At 44.2% G+C, this 22,380-nt stretch overlaps 1 pseudogene; it reads left to right on the forward strand.

Moving 5' to 3' along the window:
• The first annotated feature begins 17,239 nt into the window (after window positions 1–17,239).
• LOC124709289 lies at window positions 17,240–17,357 on the forward strand (annotated as a pseudogene).
• The last annotated feature ends 5,023 nt before the right edge of the window (window positions 17,358–22,380 follow it).

A 22,380-nucleotide genomic window follows, 5' to 3' on the forward strand; every position in this document is an offset into this window, starting at 1 on the left:
TCGGTATGCCTCTGTGTGAGCTCTAATCTCTCTGATTTTATCCTCATGGTCTCTTCGCGAGTTACACGTAGGAGGGAGCAATATACTGCTTGACTCCTCGGTGAAGGTATGTTCTCGAAACTTCAACAAAAGCCCGCACAGAGCTACTGAGCGTCTCTCTTGCAGAGTCTTCCACTGGAGTTTACCTATCATCTCCGTAACGCTTTCGCGATTACTAAATGATCATGTAACGAAGCGCGCTGCTCTCCGTTGGATCTTCTCTTTATCTTCTATCAGCCCTATCTGGTACGGATCTCACACTGCTGAGCAGTATTCAAGCAGTGGACGAACAAGCGTACTGTAACCTACTTCCTTTGTTTTCGGATTGCATTTCCTTAGGATTCTTCCTATAAATCTCAGTCTGGCATCCGCTTTACCGACGATTAATTTTGCAGGGTCATTCCATTTTAAATCACTCCTAATGCGTACTCCCAGATAATTTATGGAATTAACTGCTTCCAGTTGCTGACCTGCTATATTGTAGCTAAATGATAAGGGATCTTTCTTTCTACGTATTCGCAGCACATTACACTTGTCTACATTGAGATTCAATTGCCATTCCCTGCACCATGTGTCAATTCGCTGCAGATCCTCCTGCATTTCAGTACAATTTTCCATTGTTACAACCTCTCGATATACCACAGCATCATCCGCAAAAAGCCTCATTGAACTTCCGATGTCATCCACAAGGTCATTTATGTATATTGTGAATAGCAACGGTCCTACGACACTCCCCTGCGGCAAACCTGAAATCACTCTTACTTTGGAAGACTTCTCTCCATTGAGAATGACATGCTGCGTTCTGTTATCTAGGAACTCTTCAATCTAATCACACAATTGGTCTGATAGTCCATATGCTCTTACTTTGTTCATTAAACGACTGTGGGGAACTGTATCGAACGCCATGCGGTAGTCAAGAAACACGGCATATACCTGGGAACCCGTGTCTATGGCCCTCTTTGAGTCTCCTGGACGAATAGCACGAGCTGGGTTTCACACTACCGTCTTTTCTGAAACCTGTGCTGATTTCTACAGAGTCTAGTCTCCAGAAAAGTCATTATCCTCGAACATAATACGTGTTCGAAAATTCTACAACTGATCGACGTTAGAGATATAGGTCTATAGTTCTGCACGTCTGTTCGACGCCACATCTTGAAAGCGGGGTTGACCTGTGCCCTTTTCCAATCCTTTGGAACCCTACGCTCTTCTAGAGACCTACGGTATCAGCTGAAAAAAATAGTGACGACGCAACTCTCTTTTGCAGAAGCGACGAGATGTGTGTCCATTCCACAGACGCTATCTTTGTTGTAGGCGTGAAGCGATTGACCCATGTCTCATCGCCCTTAACGATGCGGCTTAGAAAATAGTTACCTTCTACGGAGTAAAGCAAGTCCAGAGACGCCACTGCACCTTTGTGCGCACTTGACAGCGATCGCAGAATCCAGCATCAACACAATTTCCACGTTGGTGCGACCTTGGTCAAGTTGTTGGCACTATTTCACAACAGCTGGGGGCAACATTGCATTTGGGCCATATATCATCATATTTTCACAGCGGGTGTCCAGATACTTTTGATCACACAGTGTATGTACCAAATTCTTTATACACGCCAGAGCGAATTTGTTGTGGCGAGGTTGACACAGATGTCATGTCCTCGGTTTAAGTAAGCGATTGGTCATCAATTGAAACGCGGGCTGCAGTGCCTGATCCTACATGCCTACATTAATGATATTCCAACAACACATACCACGATAATTGCCATCTACGCAGATGATACAGCCATCCTAGCGCAAGTCTGGAAATCATTAAACATTAACTCACGACCACAGACAGCTCGCACAACTGTCGAGCCTTCGGTGGAGAAATGGCGTATCAGTTCAGCTGCACAAACACCAACACGGTAGACAAATTACTCTATACACACGCCCAATACGTTTTCATGAGAAATACAGGTACCTCACATGGGGGAGGGGGGAACCACATACAGCACTTCGCCAACAAAGCATATGTGAGGCTCGGACGAGTGTAAATAACTGTACCCTGTATGACATTTATCAGATCTCTGATGACACACGCAGCTCCAGTCTGGAGTTATGCAGCCCCAACACGATTGCGCCACCTGCAGATAATGGAAAACAAGCTATTGCGTATCATAAGTAATTCTCCGAGAGACACACGCACCATCTCCATACTACATATTCAAAAAACTCACCACTTGACTGTACCAGAACTCGAGACATCCGTACACCCCCTTCATCCTGAATCTGGGGAACTACGATCACAACTACAGATGGAAGCATAACCACCCTAAAACATTTTTCCTTAGGAATAATTAACCACCTTTGGTAGGCTTAAATTAAGCACACAAACAAAGCATTATCGGTGAATCGCTGTATTACATACAACAAACCTAACCGGTACCGCCAAAAAATCGGCACAAACGATCCCCTGACATAATCAAGTTCTTGTCTCAGGCGACGATTTTGGCATGTTAGAGGTACGCCAACACTTCAGTTGACCTTGGAGATGTCTTCGAGGACCCAAGCTACAGCCGCAACATCTCTCCACCAGTGTTCCCCAAACACTCATGCGGGATCTGTCGCTACTGGCACAAATCCGCAAGTAGTGCTACTGTAAGACGTGTATATTTCTATTGTCTATTGTCAAACCACAATTTATGAAAGATATTTGTATTTCATTAATAGAATTAAGTAGGAATAATTAATATTTGTCATGTTGGAAATAATTGTGGTAGTAGGGAATGTCTGCACCAAAGTATTGTTGGAAAGAGAGACCGCACATTGATATAATTTTAAAAAAGGCGGTAGAGACCGCGTATGGATAAATTTTAAGGAAAGAGCGGGAAAGACCGCGCATTGATACATTTTGTAATGGTAGTAGGGATTGTCTGCACCAGAAAGCATTGTTGGCAGGAGAGACCGCACTTTAGCTTTCGTAGGAAGTCAGTAATAAGCGAGATGTGAAGCGAGTTGGTAGCAGGTCTGAAGCGAGAGGTTGAGAGGAGCAGTGTGCCTGCCAGCCACCAGCTATGATTTACAAGAGATTATAAACAGATGTACAGAGACATCAGCTAACTATTATCATAAGAGGAACTAATATTATTAAATTATTTTCTTTGCGAAACTCAAGAGTACTGAAGGTACGTTTGCGCAATGATAGTTGTAAGATTATTGTAAAAAGTAAGTCCCATTTGAACGTTTGTAAAATCATTTTATTACCAGCAGTAAATATTTGAAGAAACGTTTTCAGAATATAATTAATTTTTGCCAGCAATGTTACATAACTGATTATAATCAATCCCAAAAACCATCAACGTAAAACTTTGCAAAAATTTTATTGTTGTCAAGAAAAAGTGTAACTATGAATTACGTAACTTCAGTCAAATTAATTAAAGAATAACGTCAGCTTTGCTATTAAAGAATAACGTCAGCTTTGGTAATAAATACAGCCACTTATTATGACAGCCCTCCAGCAGCTAATAGAGTATAGTAAAACAGAGTAAGTATATTCATGTCGCAATTCGATGCAGCAGTCAGATGGCGATCCAGTAACAACAAAAAGAAAAGGTAAGGAACAGTTTTGGGTTATTGCAGATAACGACTGAGGGCCACGACGACGACACATTCTATGTTTTGTCGAAATAATCAGAAAATAACTTTTAATAAGCAGCATTTAAATTTGTATTCGAAGATTAAGAAAGAGAATTAATTTCAAAGGGAAGATTTCATTTGTTATTATTAAGCAAGAGGTAGAAATCCAAGGGGAAGGTTTCATAGCTTATTGTAAAAGGGAAGGTTGCGTAACAAAAGAGATATAGAGGAGACGGTTATTACGTAACAAAAGATATATAGAGGAGACGGGAAGGTTTCACTACCACGCTCCAAGACTATCTCAGAGGTAAAACTTCCTGGCAGATTAAAACTGTGTGCCCGAACGAGACTCGAACTCGGGACCTTTGCCTTCGCGGGCAAGTGCTCTACCATCTGAGCTACCCAAGCACGACTCACACCGGGTACTCACAGCTTTACTTCTGCCAGTATCTCGTCTCCTACCTTCCAAACTTTACAGAAGCTCTCCTGCGAACCTTGCAGAACTAGCACTCCTGAAAGGAGCTCGCAGGAGAGCTTCTGTAAAGTTTGGAAGGTAGGAGACGAGATACTGGCAGAAGTAAAGCTGTGAGTACCGGGTGTGAGTCGTGCTTGGGTAGCTCAGATGGTAGAGCACTTGCCCGCGAAAGGCAAAGATCCCGAGTTCGAGTCTCGGTCGGGCACACAGTTTTAATCTGCCAGGAAGTTTCATATCAGCGTACACTCTGCTGCAGAGTGAAAATCTCATTCTATCTCAGAGGTATGTTTCCTACGGCGCTTGCCGTGGCACCTTTTTTTCCGTCTGCCCTTAAAACCACTACCCTTCAGTCGCATTCTGTTTACTCCTCGATGGGACCGTTTAATGAGAGATCGTACCCAGACGAATGGACAACATCACAGGTCCGCAACCCCGTGACTCTTCCTTCATTTCACAGGGGTGACAGCTTTTTGAGTTGGTCACCATACTAGAGCGGGCGTGGACGGTCTCCACTTCCCGGTTTTTCGGGGACCGAGCGGATGCTATGGGGCAATACAGTGCCGCTACACTGCAGTGAGTGGCTAACTATGGCAACGAGCACCCGTACGCTAGGCTCGCGCCATTGCACTCTTTCCCTCATGGAAGAATTCGGCCTTCCGAATTCTCTCTGCTGCTGTACCTGGAACGAGCTAATTTTTGACATTTCGTCTCAAACATATGTAGGTTCACATCATGCATGGAAGTCCCTTTTGCTAAGATTCATCCTCACGTATGCCAGCACTGCTAGTGTAAGCTTGCAGGTGGAGGGTGGGTTGAGGAAGGATCTGTATGACTCTGCACGAGAGATAACAATAGACAGCACCTCTCATTAGCAAAGCTACGAGTGTGACTGACGTAGAGATTCTGCAAGCGATGAGACTGCGCTGATGTTCGTGATGATGTTATCATATATGCCCAAACATTTGGTCTATCAAAATTCAGCAAATGCGGGCGACAAGCATTTTGTCCGAGGAGGCGAGAAGGGTTGACTCTAAGGTAGCGCTCTCGTAGGTCAGGACCTCTCGAGGAAAAATGGAGAATTTCCAGGAGATGACCAGGTAGGTAGAGGAAGAAAAAGGTGGTATTGACGTATGTAGTTCCTGTAACGGTGGTGGGTAGCCCCAAAGTGGGGCCAGAGATGTCACGAGTGACATTAGCTATTGGACCTTGTCCTTGTAATTCTAATCGTTGTGTCCTTGTGCATGTCGGGATGACAGTTACTGAGTCTGCCACTTAACAGAGCTAGTCTGAGCCTACCCTTTTAAAGTATTCTTTTCCCCTCATAATCTCTTTCCAAGAATATTCGTATGCTCCATATGGAACATATTGAGATCGCATGACCCTGGGACGATAAGTAACAGCTTTGCAGGGTATGCTGTCATTCGCTTGGACTGACTCTGCAGCAGTTCCGAAGAAGATAGTAATGCGTGGGACTTCCTTTTGGGTACCCCTTTAGTAGGCCTACATCGTGCACCTTCAGCTCTACGAACTTCTTCACTAACATCACCCTTCAAATAAGATTTCAAAGCTAACTTCATTGACTACTTTTTCTGAATTCAGCACATTCATGTATACATCACTAAACTTAAAATCATTGACACTAAGTATCTCCGTACCATTAACAATATTATATATTTCTCTTCAGTAGAAGTCTGACACAGTTCCTTTAACATATTTCGTAAACATAAACTTTAAGTACAGCAAAATATCTCCTTTATCCTCAACTGCATATCTATTGCATAAACACAACACCTTCTGTGTTTCGAATCTCGGTATTTCCTAATATATACAGTCACACATAAGAAAAAAAAAACACAGATAAAATCTATGTACATGTTGCGCCCTAGCGGAAGGAGTTATTCTCTGTTAGGTTTTTACAGTACCCTGTGGTCTTAACGCATACAGAGAAGCTGGAGGAACCGTGAGGGAAACTTATTCATTTCACTGGGTCTTACCTCTTTTCTCTGCCACTTCTTTTCGAGAAAACTGTCGTCGACTGAGGTAAAGTTTCTGGGGCATCCTTAAATGGCCAGGCTTGTTCCATGTTTATCATAGCGGTATGAGTCGGTAGTAGTATATGTTGACTGGAGAGGTCATTTAAATTACCTAATAAGGCACCTAGTTTTGCATATTGAATTTCTTTGTCTTTCCTTTCGGAACATAGGAATTGGTTAACATTACCCACTACCCAATACGGTACTTCACAAGCTTGGCCTTCTCCTTTTGTGTAGCTTCCTCCCGCTCTAGGGTTTTTAAATCCGCCATTTTAATCCGAGCCCATATTTCGATGAATCTCTTGGCAAAACTACATACAGCTGATACATATTGCCCTGGAGGTGGCTTACGTAGTTCGAAAGAGGTCAGCATCTTCTAAGCTCAAATGGCAGTAATTCCATACTTTGATTCACTTTTGAGTTACAGGCTGCTACCACGTAGGCTAGCAGAGGTCCCAGTCGCTGTGGTGGCTATGCACGTAATAACGTAACATTTGCCCTATGGTTCTGTCCTCTTTTCTTTTGGATTTAATGCACAAATTCACAATTTCTGAATCTACAAAAGTCCGCACACAATAGAGTCCCGCTTTTCCTAACCCCGCTATTCCGAAACTATTCCGAACAGACTTCAGAGAAAATACCAACTCTTAACTTAAAAACAGGAGAAATGAAAAAGACAATCGTGAAGCACGTACACTTATTATTATACAGTGAAGTTAAATAGAAACTTACATAGAGCCTAAGCTTGATGAAAACGCCTCAAACCATGTGGGAATGAAGGCTGGTTACTTACAGTGCAGTACATACAGTACATGTCGGCTTCATTTGGGAGGATGAGTGTCTGGAAGTGACTGACAATAAGCTCCGTATAGTCAAGCCCACAACGCGTGTGTGGTGTACTTCCTTTCAGCCTTTCATGTACATACAGTACATGTCGGCTTCATTTGGGAGGATGAGTGTCTGGAAGTGACTGACAATAAGCTCCGTATAGTCAAGCCCACAACGCGTGTGTGGTGTACTTCCTTTCAGCCCCATCGACGGGACGAGGTTCTCCTCACTCGGCTTCGAATAGGCCACAGCCCTATGACGCACGGCTTCCTGCTCCGGCGAGAGGACCCTCCAATTTGTGGTGCTTGCGGCGTCCAGGTCACTGTGCGCCACGTTTTATTGGATTGCGTTTTATTTTCTGACCAGCGGGTCGCGGCTGACTTGCCAGCGGACCTGCCATCTCTTTTAGGCAACACTCGGACGAATGTGGTTAAAGTTTTAAAGTTCTGTGCCCTGTCAAATGTTTTTACAAAGATTTTAGGGAGAGGATTTTAATTTGCTCACTGTGTGACAAGCTCGCCCATATTTTATGTAAGTGGCCAGCCAATAACAATTTCCTGTGACATTCTTGTTGCTATGTTTCCCCTTTCCTTAGGTTTTACTTTCTTATGTAGCATTTTCCTTCTTTTCCTGCTTTCTTTGAATGTGTGCTTTAGTTTTCTTAGGTCTGTCCACATTCGTTCCTTTTAATGTGTGTCAGGGTGCTGATGACCTCGATGTTGAGCGTCCATAAGCCCCAACACACCACCACCACCACCACCACCACCATCCATTTATACAGCTCTGCAGAATGATTTATAAGTACTGCTAAACACAAAAAATGACCGATTTACACACACTTAAGAAGTAAAGAGCACTGAATCAACTTTGCAATGTTCCGTCATCGCCGTATGAACATAGAATCATTTGGAATTGATGAGTCGCGCTGTTAGACGTAGCGTAAGGCGAGGTGAAGAGCATTTGCCGCGTCTGTGTGTGATGCGAGTTCATCTCCTCCTCGCTTTCCTCCGAGTCGTCGGAGCCGATGGGCCTTGCATCATTGTTACAATGCCTTCGTCTCCGTACTCCTGGCTACCATTGCCGTGAACAGTATTTCATTCCTCAACACAGCTTTCGTCTGCCACAGTCACGTATTTTCTTGACTAGTGGAAGAAGGTCACGGTCTTCCACTGGTGTAAAAGTTGTTTCACCAATGTAGATCAGAGAATTTTTCCATGATTTTTGTAAAGCGCACTCAGTGGGGTTATCCCGTGCTTGAGGCAACCAGTAAATCACATCTTTTATTGTGATTTTCTTAATATTTTGCAGGATTTCAATTTCATTTTCATCCTTTTCAAATAATGTGCGAAGCAGCATTTTCCTGTATTTTTGTTTAATGGCCAGCGACACACCTTGGCCCATGGGCTGAAGAATTAAAGTTACATTCTGCGTCAGAAAAACTTTTTTTATGTGTCGGCAAACAAGTTTTGTTTCTTCTGGTTGGGACGGAGCATTGTCTATAAACAGCAGAGCACGGTTCGGCAATCCATTTGCTCTACTGTACGCAGTCATTTTAGGGACAAATTGCTGGTCGAACCATTCCCTGAACAAGTCGCGCTACGTACAAACATTTTGTTTTAAATTCCTATATTACACGGGAAGTAAGTTGACGTTCATGTTTTTGAACGTTCGTGGTTTGTTTATTGCCGAGAGGTTCCAGCAAACTAAGACATTTAGGCGTTGTTTGTCCATTTTAAACCATAAGGCAGATGCATCTTCTTGCGAAGCAAGACTTTTGGTAGGCAAAGCTTTAAAATTCAGTCCGGTTTCATCTGCATTGTAAACTTGCTACGGAGAGCAGTTTTGAGAAGAAACAAGGTTTTTAAATTCTTTTAGGTAATTGGCAGCTGCTTCGTTGTCAGCTGACTTCTTCCCAGTTGTCTTAACTCCGCGTCTGTTCTTCCAACGATCCAAAGAACCACAGTTAGCTGAAAATGATGGCTCACCGTCCATAAGCTTGTTCAGTTGAAACGACTTTTCTTTTACCAAAGGACCAGAAATGAGGATTCCCTTCTGTCTTCCTTGAGTGGACCACAAGAATAAAGCCTCGTCAAGCTTTTCATGTGAAGCATAGGTTGTTGAGCGTTCTATTTCCTTACTTACCATGCACCATGTGACTCTGCAGCTTTTCAAGAGATATTTCGGAGCCGGCCGCAGTAGCCGAGTGCTTCTAGGCGTTTCGGTCTGGAACCGCACGACCGCTACGGTCGCAGGTTCGAATCCTGCCTCGTGCATGGATGTGTGTGATGTCCTTAGGTTAGTTAAGTTTAAGTACTTCTAAGTTCTAGGGGACTGATGACCTCAGATGTTAAGTCCCATAGTGCTCAGAGCCATTTGAACCAAGAGTTATTTCACTTGAAGCAGAACAAAACTGCTCACTTTAAACGTGATTTTTTTCAGTCGCGAATCGTTGTTTTTCCGACGCCATATTCGATTTATAATTTAGTAGCGCTTTCTTCCATGTCCAGTCATTTTAACACTTCAAGTTTCTGTTTTAATGTATACGATGAACGATTTCGTATCCTTCCCATATTTAATATTTAACAGTTCACGCGAAGGTCTACGAACACAAATAAAAAAAGCAAAGTGACTCGGTAAAGTAACTCAACACTCACGGAATAAAGCTTAACAATAAATAGGTTATAACGTGTTTGAAACGCAGGAGGGAGAATGATAGGCAGGATGTTTGCGCTACGAGTCGTCGAAGGTCACCAGCAGATGTTCCCGCACTTAACTTACATCTTAGGAAATCAATAGATTGACGTTATTCATGAAATCCGCCTATTACGAATTCCCACGAAACAGAACGGTGTTCGGTCCCAATTAGTTCGGAATAGCGGGACTCTACTGTAATTGTTTCCCTAATCCTGACGTTAACTTGATGCCCTATCAAGACCATGGTTTCCAGTGTAGCAAACTTCGAAACCATGCGGTTTACCGCTGCCTGAGCTATCGCCTCTGGTTGCTGGTTCGTCTCACCGGTCATATCTAAATAACGTGAAAAGACTAATAATGTGAATCGATTATAGTTAAGACACATCTATTCCACATTGGAGTCTGGCCGAGAATGTCCGTACCAGTCATCTGGAATGATATGTTCGCCTCTGCTAATACCTGTAATGTAAATTACTGATGACTAAACTGAGAAAGTTGTGCACCAGGGCCGGCCGGTGTGGCCGTGCGGTTCTAGGCGCTTCAGTCTGGAACCGCGTGACCGCTACGGTCGCAGGTTCGAATCCTGCCTCGAGCATGGATGTGTGTAATGTCCTTACGTTAGTTAGGTTTAAGTAGTTCTAAGTTCTAGGGGACTGATGACCACAAATGTTAAGTCCCATAGTGCTCAGAGCCATTTTGTGCACCAGGTACACAGTTTTCCTCACGTCGCTCTACGTCCGACTTGCACATTCTCCACCAGTCAAATTTTCCAACACGTCACTCAATAGTCCAGTGACCTCCAGGCCCTGCTAAGTTACAGAAGCGGACCTACCTCAACTCTTCATCACCTAAACTTCACAGCACAACTATATGTAGTCTGCACTTTGTTTGTTTCCACAGCACTTCACCATTAGCACATGAATGAGCTTCTGCCACAAGCCGCTGGCACTCATACACAGCGGCCTCAGCCTTATGCTACGTGTCTGCAGGAATACCAACACGTTCCACTTTGTTTACCTAGCAGATTAACCCATTTCTATTTCCATGTGTTTTCCCAGAATTAAAAGGCAAGCACAATAACTCTTAAACCCCATCTGCTTAAGTGGCTAGTTGTATCCTTAAGGTTGACGAGTCATTTTGTTACTGAGTAATCTGTTATGACTTTGAAATGCCTGCAATAATAGTAGTAATGGAAATATGTGATTACACAGTCCAGGATGAGCATATCCTTCTCTGTAGCTGAATAATTCCTTTCTGAATTATTCAGTTGCTTAGAAGCATAGGTTGTTGGGCGCTCTATTTCCTCACTTACCACGCACCCTGTGACATTGTTGCTGACATCACAATATAGTATGAACTGTTTCTGATAATATGGAAAAGTGAGGACAGGATGTGCTAAGTCTTGTACCAAGTGAGGCACAATGAAAACATAGCTCGCCGCCCGGGGTGGCCGAGCGGTTCTAGGCGCTACAGTCTGGAACCGCGCGACCGCTACGGTCACAGGATCGAATCCTGCCTCGGGCATGGATGTGTGTGATGTCCTTAGGTTAGTTAGGTTTAAGTAGTTCTAAGTTCTAGGGGACTGATGACCTCAGAAATTAAGTCCCATAGTGCTCAGAGCCATTTTAGCCAAAGCATAGCTCAAGTAGAAAATGTCTAACAGTTTTATTGAAAAGTATTTAAACCAAAATACTTCTCATTTGAAGAAAAGTTAATCACAGAAAGTTTGTGATAGGTTGGGATTCGCACTGAATTTAAAAGAATCCAACTTAGGCTGAAGGTTGTAATGATGAATCAGTCATATTTAATGTTCACTCAGATTTGGAACAAATAGTGTAGTGAAGGTCAATGCCTGATACCGCCTTTCCTGGACGTCTCCAATGCAAAGGCCAAGACATGGCGATGGCGAAGCCGGGTGCTGGAGGCTCCGTCAGTCAGCGGTGGCTGGTGCCACACGATGTCACGTAGTCTGCAAGAGCTATCAGTGGCTAGCTCAGAGGAAGGTACCTCGGAACGGGTTTGCGCTACCCTAAATACCAAGACCACGTAGTGATATTAGAGGAACTATTTACGACCATTTAGCCTGCAAAGGCAAGCAGATCCACAGGACCAATAATCTCTGGCATCACTCGCCCTGTTGCCTGCTAATCCAGTAAGCATCCATGGTTGAACACTGGCATTTGTTGACATAGACTTTTCAAGATTAGGCTACCTGCTGTGCCAATGTTGTGAGAAAAGTTGACAGTCTGTAGGCCATACCGCCCATACAAAGCAGGATCATAGATTACTGGGTCCTTTGGTTGCATAAAGGCCTGCTCGAAATCTGGAGTCCCTTCTTTAAAAGATGCGTAGAAGGCCACAGCCTTTCTGCTAACTTAGGCACAAACTTTCTTTAATAACTGGTAAAACGACTGTAGCTTTTTTTCTGTAGTAGCAGTAGGGAACTGCTGCAAGCCTGTATGATCCAGTGGTCTATTCACACACCTTTCTGATCTGAACAGCGAACCTCTTTCAGTAAAAAAGTGAAACTGTCCTAAGTGTTCGTCATGCCACTTCCCATCGACTACAAATGTACCAGAAGTTCTCTGATGTATTTGGAAAGCGCTAAAATATAACCTAAGTAAACCATACACTTCTCGGTTTTAGGTCCCATAATACCCTGTCCAGTAGATGTTGGAATGTCACTGGCACATTCTTATACCCAAATGGGATTTGAGGATACTGGTAACGACTGGATGGAACCTTAGAGATGTCGTAGACCTGTCCTCCAGAGGTGTCTCCAACTGAACGTACCAGCCTTGCAAATACGTAGTTGTAAAATAATAGCATTGCCCCAAGTTATTCAAGCTCTCTATGATATTGGGTACCGGCTACAGATTTTGACTGAATGCTAATACAGGTATCGATAGTAATAACAATTTATAGACGACAGTCACAACGGAATATATAGAATTTACTCCAGTCTGAGTTCTTCTGTGGTATAGGAACTACTGGCACCATACATGGGCTGTTACTATACTATATTATTCTGTCACAGAATTGTTGGTTTATAAATTTCTCCATCACCAGTTGTAGGTGATATGGTACTTGGTATGGTTTATTGTACACTGGTGGTTCCTTCCCAGTGGGAACCCCACGTTGTACTACTGGCATAGTTGGTGATGATGGAGATATGTTGAGCAGTTCTGCTTATTCCAATAATAATTTTCCCTTTACCTCCCTGTCACTCCATTGCAAACGTTTTCCCCACAGTGGAGCTACATCGACGCACTGCCCCAGTTTAGAACACTTCACACTGAAATCTCTGTCCAAATTTTCTTCCTTCAAAACTCCGTTTGTCTATCAGTACACGGCATGATAGCTCCACTTCCATTCTCCTAAATTTATCCACACTGACAAGCAGTTCCTGTCTTTTGCCAAGTTCTTGCACATATGAAAAACTGCAGCATACAGAGCACTGTGCATTGTCAAATTCCTCAATTACTGCTAAGGTTTCAACTGTGCACAACGAATTAATTGGTAAATCTGCCCCTTTGTCCACCCAGATTCATTTCCTTGTATGTCTCGGAATTTTATCCCGAGAATCGAGTGTAAGGGACCGTACTCACCGTCTAGTTGGCTTGGCTGGAATGTGCATTGTGGCCCTATGGTTTTTCCAGCAGTAAAATCTAAAGAGAACGATGTACAACACAGCTCCACTATGCGCCGTTACAGATCGACTTTGGAGTAATGTTTATTCAGAAAATTCAGTCTAACAAGGAATCCCTTGAGCGCGAGGTCGCAAAAGGCCAACAATGATACCTATGGCATTCGACGGTCCAAATATTGTCTACCATGCGATCACAATATTGGCTGCTAATGGCAACAGGGCCGGTGGTATCCAATGGTGAGCACAGCATGAGGCTATGGAGCGTAGCTGAAATGCTTCGGGATTTAAAGAGGAAATAAAGGCGCCCTGGAAATTAGAGGTAGCAAGAGAGTTGTATCGAGATCAACTAACATCGATGCCTTAACGTCTTAGTATAAACTTATGCCGACTCTTAATCTGAATGATAAATTCCATGGAAAGCTATTTATTGTGCTGCGAGAAGTTTAAGGTCCTCTGCACCGTACGATTCTTTCTTGTATGCGGGATCCTACAAGTGTAATAGGGAATATTTACGTCACAGCAAGCCAGAATGCGATAAAGGGTGTAAGAAAACTACCACCGTATGGCATAAGCACTACTTTTGGCCAGTACCTGGTCAAAAGAACTTGCTTTTGCTTGATTCAAAAATCATACTCCTTTGGAGCAAACAGTCTCTCCTGAAAAGTGTGTGACATTGCAGTTCATACTACAAGGGTCGTCCACAAAGTAAGTTCCGTTTCGTTATATAAAAGAAACAGGTACAGATGCAGAAAAAATATTTATCGTAGAAAAATTTGCAACAGTTAAACTACTTTTCTACATCGCTTCCGAAATTTTGTAGGCACTTGTCAAGCGTGGCACAAGTTTTTGTATGCCTTCTTCGTAGAAGGTGGCCGCCTGTGTATTCAACCGTGTGGGGCCCGCGTCCGGCCATCCTGATTTAGGTTTTCCGTGATTTCCCTAAATCATTCCAGGCAAATGCCGGGATGGTTCCTCTGAAAGGGCACGGCCGACTTCCTTCCTTAATCCGATGAGACCGATGACCACGCTGTCTGGTCTCCTTCCCCAACCAACCAACCAACCGTGTGGTAACATGTTCTTTCAGCTCGTCATCATCGTTGAAGTGTTGACCGCCAAGGACAGGTCTTAGGTGTAAGAAGAGATGAAAGTCGCTAGGAGCGAGATCCGCGCGGTACGGAGGATGATCAAACGCGTCCCAGTGAAATTCCCGTAAGAGTTGTTTGGTCACATTCGCCGTGTGAGGTCGGGCATTATCGTGGAAAAAACAACACCTTTTGACAGTAATCCTCGGCGCTTGTTGTGTATTGCACGGCGCAATTTCTTAATGGTCTCGCAGTAACCATGTGCATTGATTGTTTGGCCTCGTGGTAAGAAATCAATCAGCAAAATGTCTTTTCTGTCCCAAAAAACGGTGCACATGACTTTTCGAGGTATCAAGATTTGCTTGGGCTTAACCTTCGTTGGGAATGAAGTGTGCCTCCATTCCACTGATTGCCGTTTTGTTTCAGGGGTGTCGTACGATACCCAAGTTTCATCCTCCGTGACTATCCGAGAACGAAAACCATCGCCTTCTTCATTGTACCGTGTCAAAAACTGAAGTACACTGCCCATCCGTTGTTTTTTGTGTAGTTCAGTAAGAACTTTGGGGACCCAACGTGTGCAAAGTTTTCGAAATTTCAGTTTTTCAGTAACAATTTCATGAATTAGTGATCGTGAGATTTGCAGAAGTTCAATACCAAGGGCACTAAGTGTAAACTTACGGTTGTGCTTAATCTTCTCTTCAATCGTGTGAACCAGTTCACCAGTAACCACAAAAGGACGTCCACTTCGTTCTTCATCGTGCACTTGATCACGTCCATCATTGAACAGTGTGACCCATCTTCTAACCATTGAATCACTCATAGCATTTTGTCCGTAAACTTCGCAAATTTACCAATGAATTTCCTTTGGTTTACCTTTCTTCGCATTTAGAAAACGAATCACCGATCTGATTTCACACGCGGCGGCATTTTCAATTACGGCTGACATCACAAGGAGGTTCAACAAAGCACACGTCGGCAGCAGCGATCTGAGAGTGGCGTACATGTATTCTCCTTGAGTCAGAGTATCTTCCGCGCATGCTCGGAACTGCGATCGTAGCGCTGCCACGGATAGAAATAGAAACGGAACGTACTTTGTGGACGGAAAAAAATGGTTCAAATGGCCCTGAGGATTCGAACCCGCGACAGTAGCAGGCGCGCGGTTCTGGACTGAAGCGCCTAGAACCACTCGTCCACCACGGCCGGCTTGACCGCAGTCACATATAGCCCGCGGTCCATCACAGTTGCCTCCGCGCCGGTTTTGGATAGCGCTATTTTGCCATCCACGGTACACTTTAACCATAGTGGCACGCGAACAGATTATAAAGTCAGCTGTATCGCAGATGCTTCCACTCTTGGCCCGAAAGCCAACGATCATACCGTTTTGGATGTCAGATCAATTGCTCCATTTCCGAATTGCGGCAACGACTGCACTGTTATCCGCATCACCCCGATACCCTCCATTGCTAGAGCTTCCAACTGCAGTCTGTCAGTGGTTACTGCACGTTAAGGGGAGGTTTACTATCTTATGGGTCAAAAAATCGATTTTTTTGAATTGCATTTTTGGATCCATAAAAGTCTTTGGAATCCACCCCTGAAACGGTTTTTCCGAATACGGAACGGAAATGTTTGTTATTCGCGATTGAACAAAAAAAATGCACCTGCCTGAAATCGGCCTTTTTCATGCACCATTTGTTTTTTCTTTCGGAGGGCGAGATATTGTACCTGTGCTTGGGAGGAAACACACAGAATTCAAATGAAAGTATGAACGCGTGTGTTTGGAACTTAGCCCCCAAGCATTTGCATTCTGGTGCGAAGACTGAGACTTTCCTGGCACTGAGCAGCTTCAACATAGGGAATTCAGCAATTTTGAAGACCATGACAATGATGGACGTCACCCTGGAACTCTATTCGACGCAGTTCGCCAAGTATTTGGACGACCACCGGATTCAAGCGGCAGAAAAATCGGTTGTCACCGGCCGTACGAGCGGCTCTGGAGCAGCGCAGGATGGCCCAGATCGAGCAGAACGCCCTCTGTAAGGAAGAGGAAAGACTAGTTTATTGACCCGGAATAGCAGATTGAAAGTAAGTTACATAATATATGTAGCCAAAACGTCAAACGCGTTTTTCTCGAAATGACTTTCTTTTTATCGCGCGGTGTGGCAACTTCAAATCTGCTGAACCGATTGGCATGATTCTCTGTTTCCGACGAAGCTATCTAAATTGTCTAGGAGTTGTACCACTTCTATCCCGATCCATCAACTACAAATATTTTTACTTGGCCGACGAAGTCGAAAAATCGATGAAAAAACCCAATTTTTTCAAATGGGCGCCATTTTGTTTGCTATGGTCCAAATAACTTAAGCGAGGTACAACTCCTAAAGAATCTTATATACTTCGCTAATGTCCACTCAGTTTTGATTTAAGACGAGCCGGCTGACCTGTGACATGCCGCGCGTGGAGGTCTACATAGAAATTTTGTTTCGTTCGGAAGGCACTTCTGCCATTGCTCTTCGACATTTCCGGTCGAAAAAATTCCAGTTTGTCGAGGAAAATCAATAAACATTTTGATCAAATTTTACATTGATATCTGTAACACACCCCGAGAAAAAAATTCTCGAAGAACATGCTTTTTTTCGGGGCAAAGATAGTAAACCTCCCCTTAATGTCGAACGTAGGCGGTGGTCACGTCAATGCGACTGGAGCGTGGTAAGTATGATAGTAGCCTCGTAGTGCTCGTCGACTTCTGTTACCTGTTTGCTTCGGCCTATTAGCTCTATGATCGTGTAAAGGCATTGCTTCAAGTGTTCCACCTCGCTGTAGTTCCAGCTGCCGACGGCCTTGCCGCAGTGGTAACACCGGTTCCCGTCAGATCACCGAAGTTAAGCGCTGTTGGGCTGGGATAGCACTTGGATGGATGCCCACCCGGTCTGTCCAGCGCTGTTGACAAGCGCGGTGCACTCAGCCCTTGTGAGGCACAACTGAGGAGGTAGTTGATTGAGAAGTAGCGGCTCCGGTCACGAAAACTGACAACGGCGGGGAGAGCGGTGTGCTGACCACATGCCCCTCCATATTCGCATCCAGTGATGCCTGTGGGCTGAGAATGACACGGCGGCCGGTCGGTGCCATTGGGCTTTCATAACCTGTTCCGACGGAATTTAGTTTAGTTGAATATACACTACTGGTCATTAAAATTGCTACACCACGAAGATGACGTACTACAGACGCAAAATTTAACCGACAGGAAGAAGATGCTGTGATATGCAAATTATTAGCTTTTCAGAGCATTCACACAAGGTTGGCGCCGCTGGTGACACCTACAACGTGCTGACATGAGGAAAGTTTCCAACCGATTTCTCATACACAAACAGCAGTTGACCGGCGTTGCCTGGTGAAACGTTGTTGTGATGCCTCGTGTAAGGAGGAGAAATGCGTACCATCACGCTTCCGACTTTGATAAAGGTCGGATTGTAGCCCAAACTGCGTGAAAATGTAATCATATGTCAGTTCTAGTACAATATATTTGTCCAGTGAATACCCGTTTATCATCTGCATTTCTTCTTGGTGTAGCAATTTTAATGGCCGTTAGTGTAGTTCCAGTTACGCCTCTCTAACAAAGTACTACGAGGCTCGACTCTCTTCACTGACTAATTGTGAAACACGATATGTTTACGATTCCGGCACGTTGTGCCCTGACTGCATACGCAATGTGACGCGACGCAGAGAATTACAACCTGGCAGTGTCTTGCGCGTCCTTCGTCAGCTCTCCAGAGCCGCACGTGCGTAGATCGGCACCAACGCGTGCCGAAGAGGGGACCGCCGAACTGCTCGGCCGTATTTTAAATTCAGGCGAGGCGACTGCGGCACCCGCGTCCCCAGGGATGAGGAAAGGCGGCTGCAGGGGCGGAGGGGAGGCGGGGTGTCGCAGTCCTCACTTAGGCGTGCATTATGTTCACAAATCACTGCCGCCAACAACTTTATTTTCACTCTCCGCTGGGAATCAGCCCCCCTGACATGTGAACAGAGGGGTGGACCTCTGCTCGAAGCGATATTGTGAGCGGAATGACAGCTGTCATCTTTGAGAGAGAAAACGTGTTACGGTTGATCTCAGACGACTGTTCTCCGAGCTGCATTACTTCTCTCATTTCTGATGTTCTACCCCTGAGGTTTTGTAGCTTCATTGGCTACGGCAGCGAGAAGGAGAATGCAAGGCCACTCGCATGTCCGCTACGTCTTTAACATTAAATGTGCCAAGTTGTTTGTTAGTTTCTTCGGCGATGGAAGTTGATATATTCGTCCAATCAGTTATTCGGACATTTGTTAATGGAGATTAATATGGAGACTAATACGGGATGTGTCCACTCTTCGGCTTTATGACGATTTGACCTCTGCTGGGGACACTTCCAAAGAGGTGTCGGAATGTCTGGCACTCCACTCTTCCTCAAGAGCCGAAATCACAGAAGGCAGTCACGCTGGACGTCGATGTTCTAACTCATCTCAAAGATGTGCCATCGGGTTCAGGTCCGGACTCTGGGGAGAGCAATTCAGGAATACTATTGTCCACAAACCATTGCCCCATAGATTCTGCGTTATGAGAGGGTGGATTGTCGTGCTGATACAATCATCGTCTCCGAAATGTTCCTCTGCTGCGCACAGTACAAAAATATGTAAAATCTGTTCCTATTCTTATGCTATTAGTGTTTTTTCAACGCAATAGGGGTACCACACACTAACAACGGGAAACACTCGCCCCTATGTCACACCACGTACTATGTGTTTCGCTGTTGCCTTTACCCATATTGGCAGGTAATGCTCTCCAAGCATTCCTACACCCAAATAACTGCATCGGACTGTCACACGTTATAACGTACTCCAGATCACTTGTTTCCAGTTATCCACCATTCAGTACCGTTGTTCTTTACTTCCTCTGAAGCCACGCTTAGCATGACTACACAGTTGTATGGCTTACAAGGAGTAGCTTGACCAATGTACACCACTATTTTCTGCACCCTACGCACTATTACTAACAAAGTGGCGCAGCTGGTGGCGCTCTGCAACTAACGAGTGATTCCTTCTGCTGATTCCGTGTGACTTTTTACATCACCCTGTAAGGTGTCAGGCAAATCCAACACCTTCCATGAAAACCCCGACATGATAAGCAAATCCAGTAGTATGTCACATAGCTCCGAATAAATCGTGAAATTAAATTAACCAAAGTAATACGAGTAACGAGTGAGCAAAAGGAATACCACAGACTAACACAAGAATGCCTAAATGCATGTCATACCTTCCCACCGTGAGACAGACGCAGTTCCGAGGGGAGAAACGAGAACAGAAGCCGAGAGCAGAACCGTGTTAAGCTAGAAGGCCCTACGATAAGGGACGGACACCCACGGTGCCAGCTAACCACCAGGACCACCCCCCAGCCCATGTTAAAAGATAGAGCCCTCCAGAAGAACAGTATAGATCTTACAATAACACTAAAAGGGCCACACCAGCTGCAAGTTTTAGCGTGAGACTTTTTCGCGTCTCTGTTACGTTGCAGACTTTAAAAACATCGCACCACCACGAAAAGTATAACTTTTGTCATTGGATAGACAGAATTTTTGTAGGTGGAGCTTAAGGTTAACATTGAGACCCTGATTGGTCAGATGAAAACACAGCCAGATAGTTTTTTTAAACCAACTTCGGTAAATTGTAGTAAGGAGAAGTTAGGAGAGGAGTTACTTCGGAGACGGCGAGCTGTACAGAGCTGCGCTGGCCGCCGCCCCCTGACGAACACCGACAAGGTAATGAACGCACGCGATGCCGCATGTTTGAGCGCATAAGGCTTCACTCAGAACTGCAGAAGTCTCATCTGTTACATCCCCTTTTTACGTAATACTAGTGTCGATCGTCAATTGAAGCTCATGGTATTCACATTTGCTACGTAAGTTAAAATCTGAAACGTGATGATTTTTCTGTTATACAGTTATTGAGAAGCCACATCAGCCACTGTAATTTGCGACAAGTTAGATAAATAATTAAAGATAATTGAGGGTCACTGTAGACCATTTTGATAGTTTTCTCTTTTGTGAAACTTAATTTAAACCTAGATTATAGATGTGATATGGCATAGGTCATCCTTCGATCCATTGTAGAACTTGGAAACCCATTCAAGGAATATTCGTTCACATTTTTGTTGAACGCAGTTGGTTTTTATCATCCTGTATCAAAACATTTCCTTTTATCAATAGTGAAATTTATAAACAATGTTTTGTGAGTAGAATAAAATTTCCAGTGGTAAACTTAACTGCTTTTTCGACGTTATTTTACCAGCTAACTAAAAATAGGAAAGCCTTGAACCCCTTCCACTAAATTTAGTTAGTATTAAGATTCTTTTACAGGGAGTGTAGTGGAGCTGACGCTGAAATCATTAAGTATTTGATGATATCATCGCTAGTCTCACTGAACTCTTCTGAACCCTACATGTCATGTGTGGTCTGGCGTCTCCTTACCAGCAACAGGTCCCAGGTTCAAACTAGTCAATTCCCTAAAAAACACGCTCAGAGCGTCGTTGCGCGAAAGTGGTAGGGAGACACGACTTAGAACAGACAGACACCACGCAGAATGTTAGAATCCTCCACAGTGCTCGACCGTCCGTTTCCGTCAGTACGTGAGGTCTTCACGGTCTTGGTTTACCTGTTGCTGCCCCTCGCGTTTCCATTTCATAATCACATCATAAACAGTCGACCTGTGCAGCTATATATGGGTTGAAATATTTCTGGTGGATTTGTTACTCACGTGACGTCCAATGACTGATCCACGTTCGAAGTCACTCAATAGTGCTGAACCACTAACTCTGTTGTTATTGCGTCTGTACTGACAACACAATACTCCCCGCCTCCTTTTATATCGCGGATCGATCTCTCATGACATGTTATGGTTTATCCCGCTTTGCGCATAAGTGTCCGGATACTATTGATTAGATAGTGAAACTACAGCAGTCATTTGTGCAGTATTACGACTTAGTTAATAGTAGTGCATCGCTTTCTATGACTGATTCGTCATAAGAGTCCTAAAGTCAAACGTACCTGGCTTTCTGCACTGCGAAGGCAACGGGTATTTACAACACCTGGTAAGATGGAATATACAGGGTGTTACAAAAAGGTACGGCCAAACTTTCAGGAAACATGCCTCACACACAAATAAAGAAAAGATGTTATGTGGACATGTGTCCGGAAACGCTTAATTTCCATGTTAGAGCTCATTTTAGTTTCGTCCACCTACGCTCAATCGAGCACGTTATCATGATTTCATACGGGATACTCTACCTGTGCTGCTAGAAAATGTACCTTTACAAGTACGACACAACATGTGGTTCATGCACGATGGAGCTCCTGCACATTTCAGTCGAAGTGTTCTTACGCTTCTCAACAACAGATTCGGTGACCGATGGATTGGTAGAGGCGGACCAATTCCATGGCCTCCACGCTCTCCTGACCTCAACCCTCTTGACTTTCATTTATGGGGTCATTTGAAAGCTCTTGTCTACGCAACCCCGGTACCAAATGTAGAGACTCTTCGTGCTCGTATTGTGGACGGCTGTGATACAATACGCCATTCTCCAGGGCTGCATCAACGCATCAGGGATTCCATGCGACGGAGGGTGTATGCATGTATCCTCGCTAACAGAGGACATTTTGAACATTTCCTGTAACAAAGTGTTTGAAGTCACGCTGGTACGTTCTGTTGCTGTGTGTTTCCATTCCATGATTAATGTGATTTGAAGAGAAGTAATAAAATGAGCTATAACATGGTAAGTAAGCGTTTCCTGACACATGTCCACATAACACATTTTCTTTCTTTGTGTGTGAGGAATGTTTCCTGAAAGTTTGGCCGTACCTTTTTGTAACACCCTATATATATATATATATAAAATCTCCCCATTACTACTCAGTACGGAAAAGAGGCACAAGTTGCCCACTTCAGA

This window comes from Schistocerca piceifrons, chromosome 7, assembly GCF_021461385.2.
Source record: "Schistocerca piceifrons isolate TAMUIC-IGC-003096 chromosome 7, iqSchPice1.1, whole genome shotgun sequence".
Classification (NCBI taxonomy): domain Eukaryota; kingdom Metazoa; phylum Arthropoda; class Insecta; order Orthoptera; family Acrididae; genus Schistocerca; species Schistocerca piceifrons.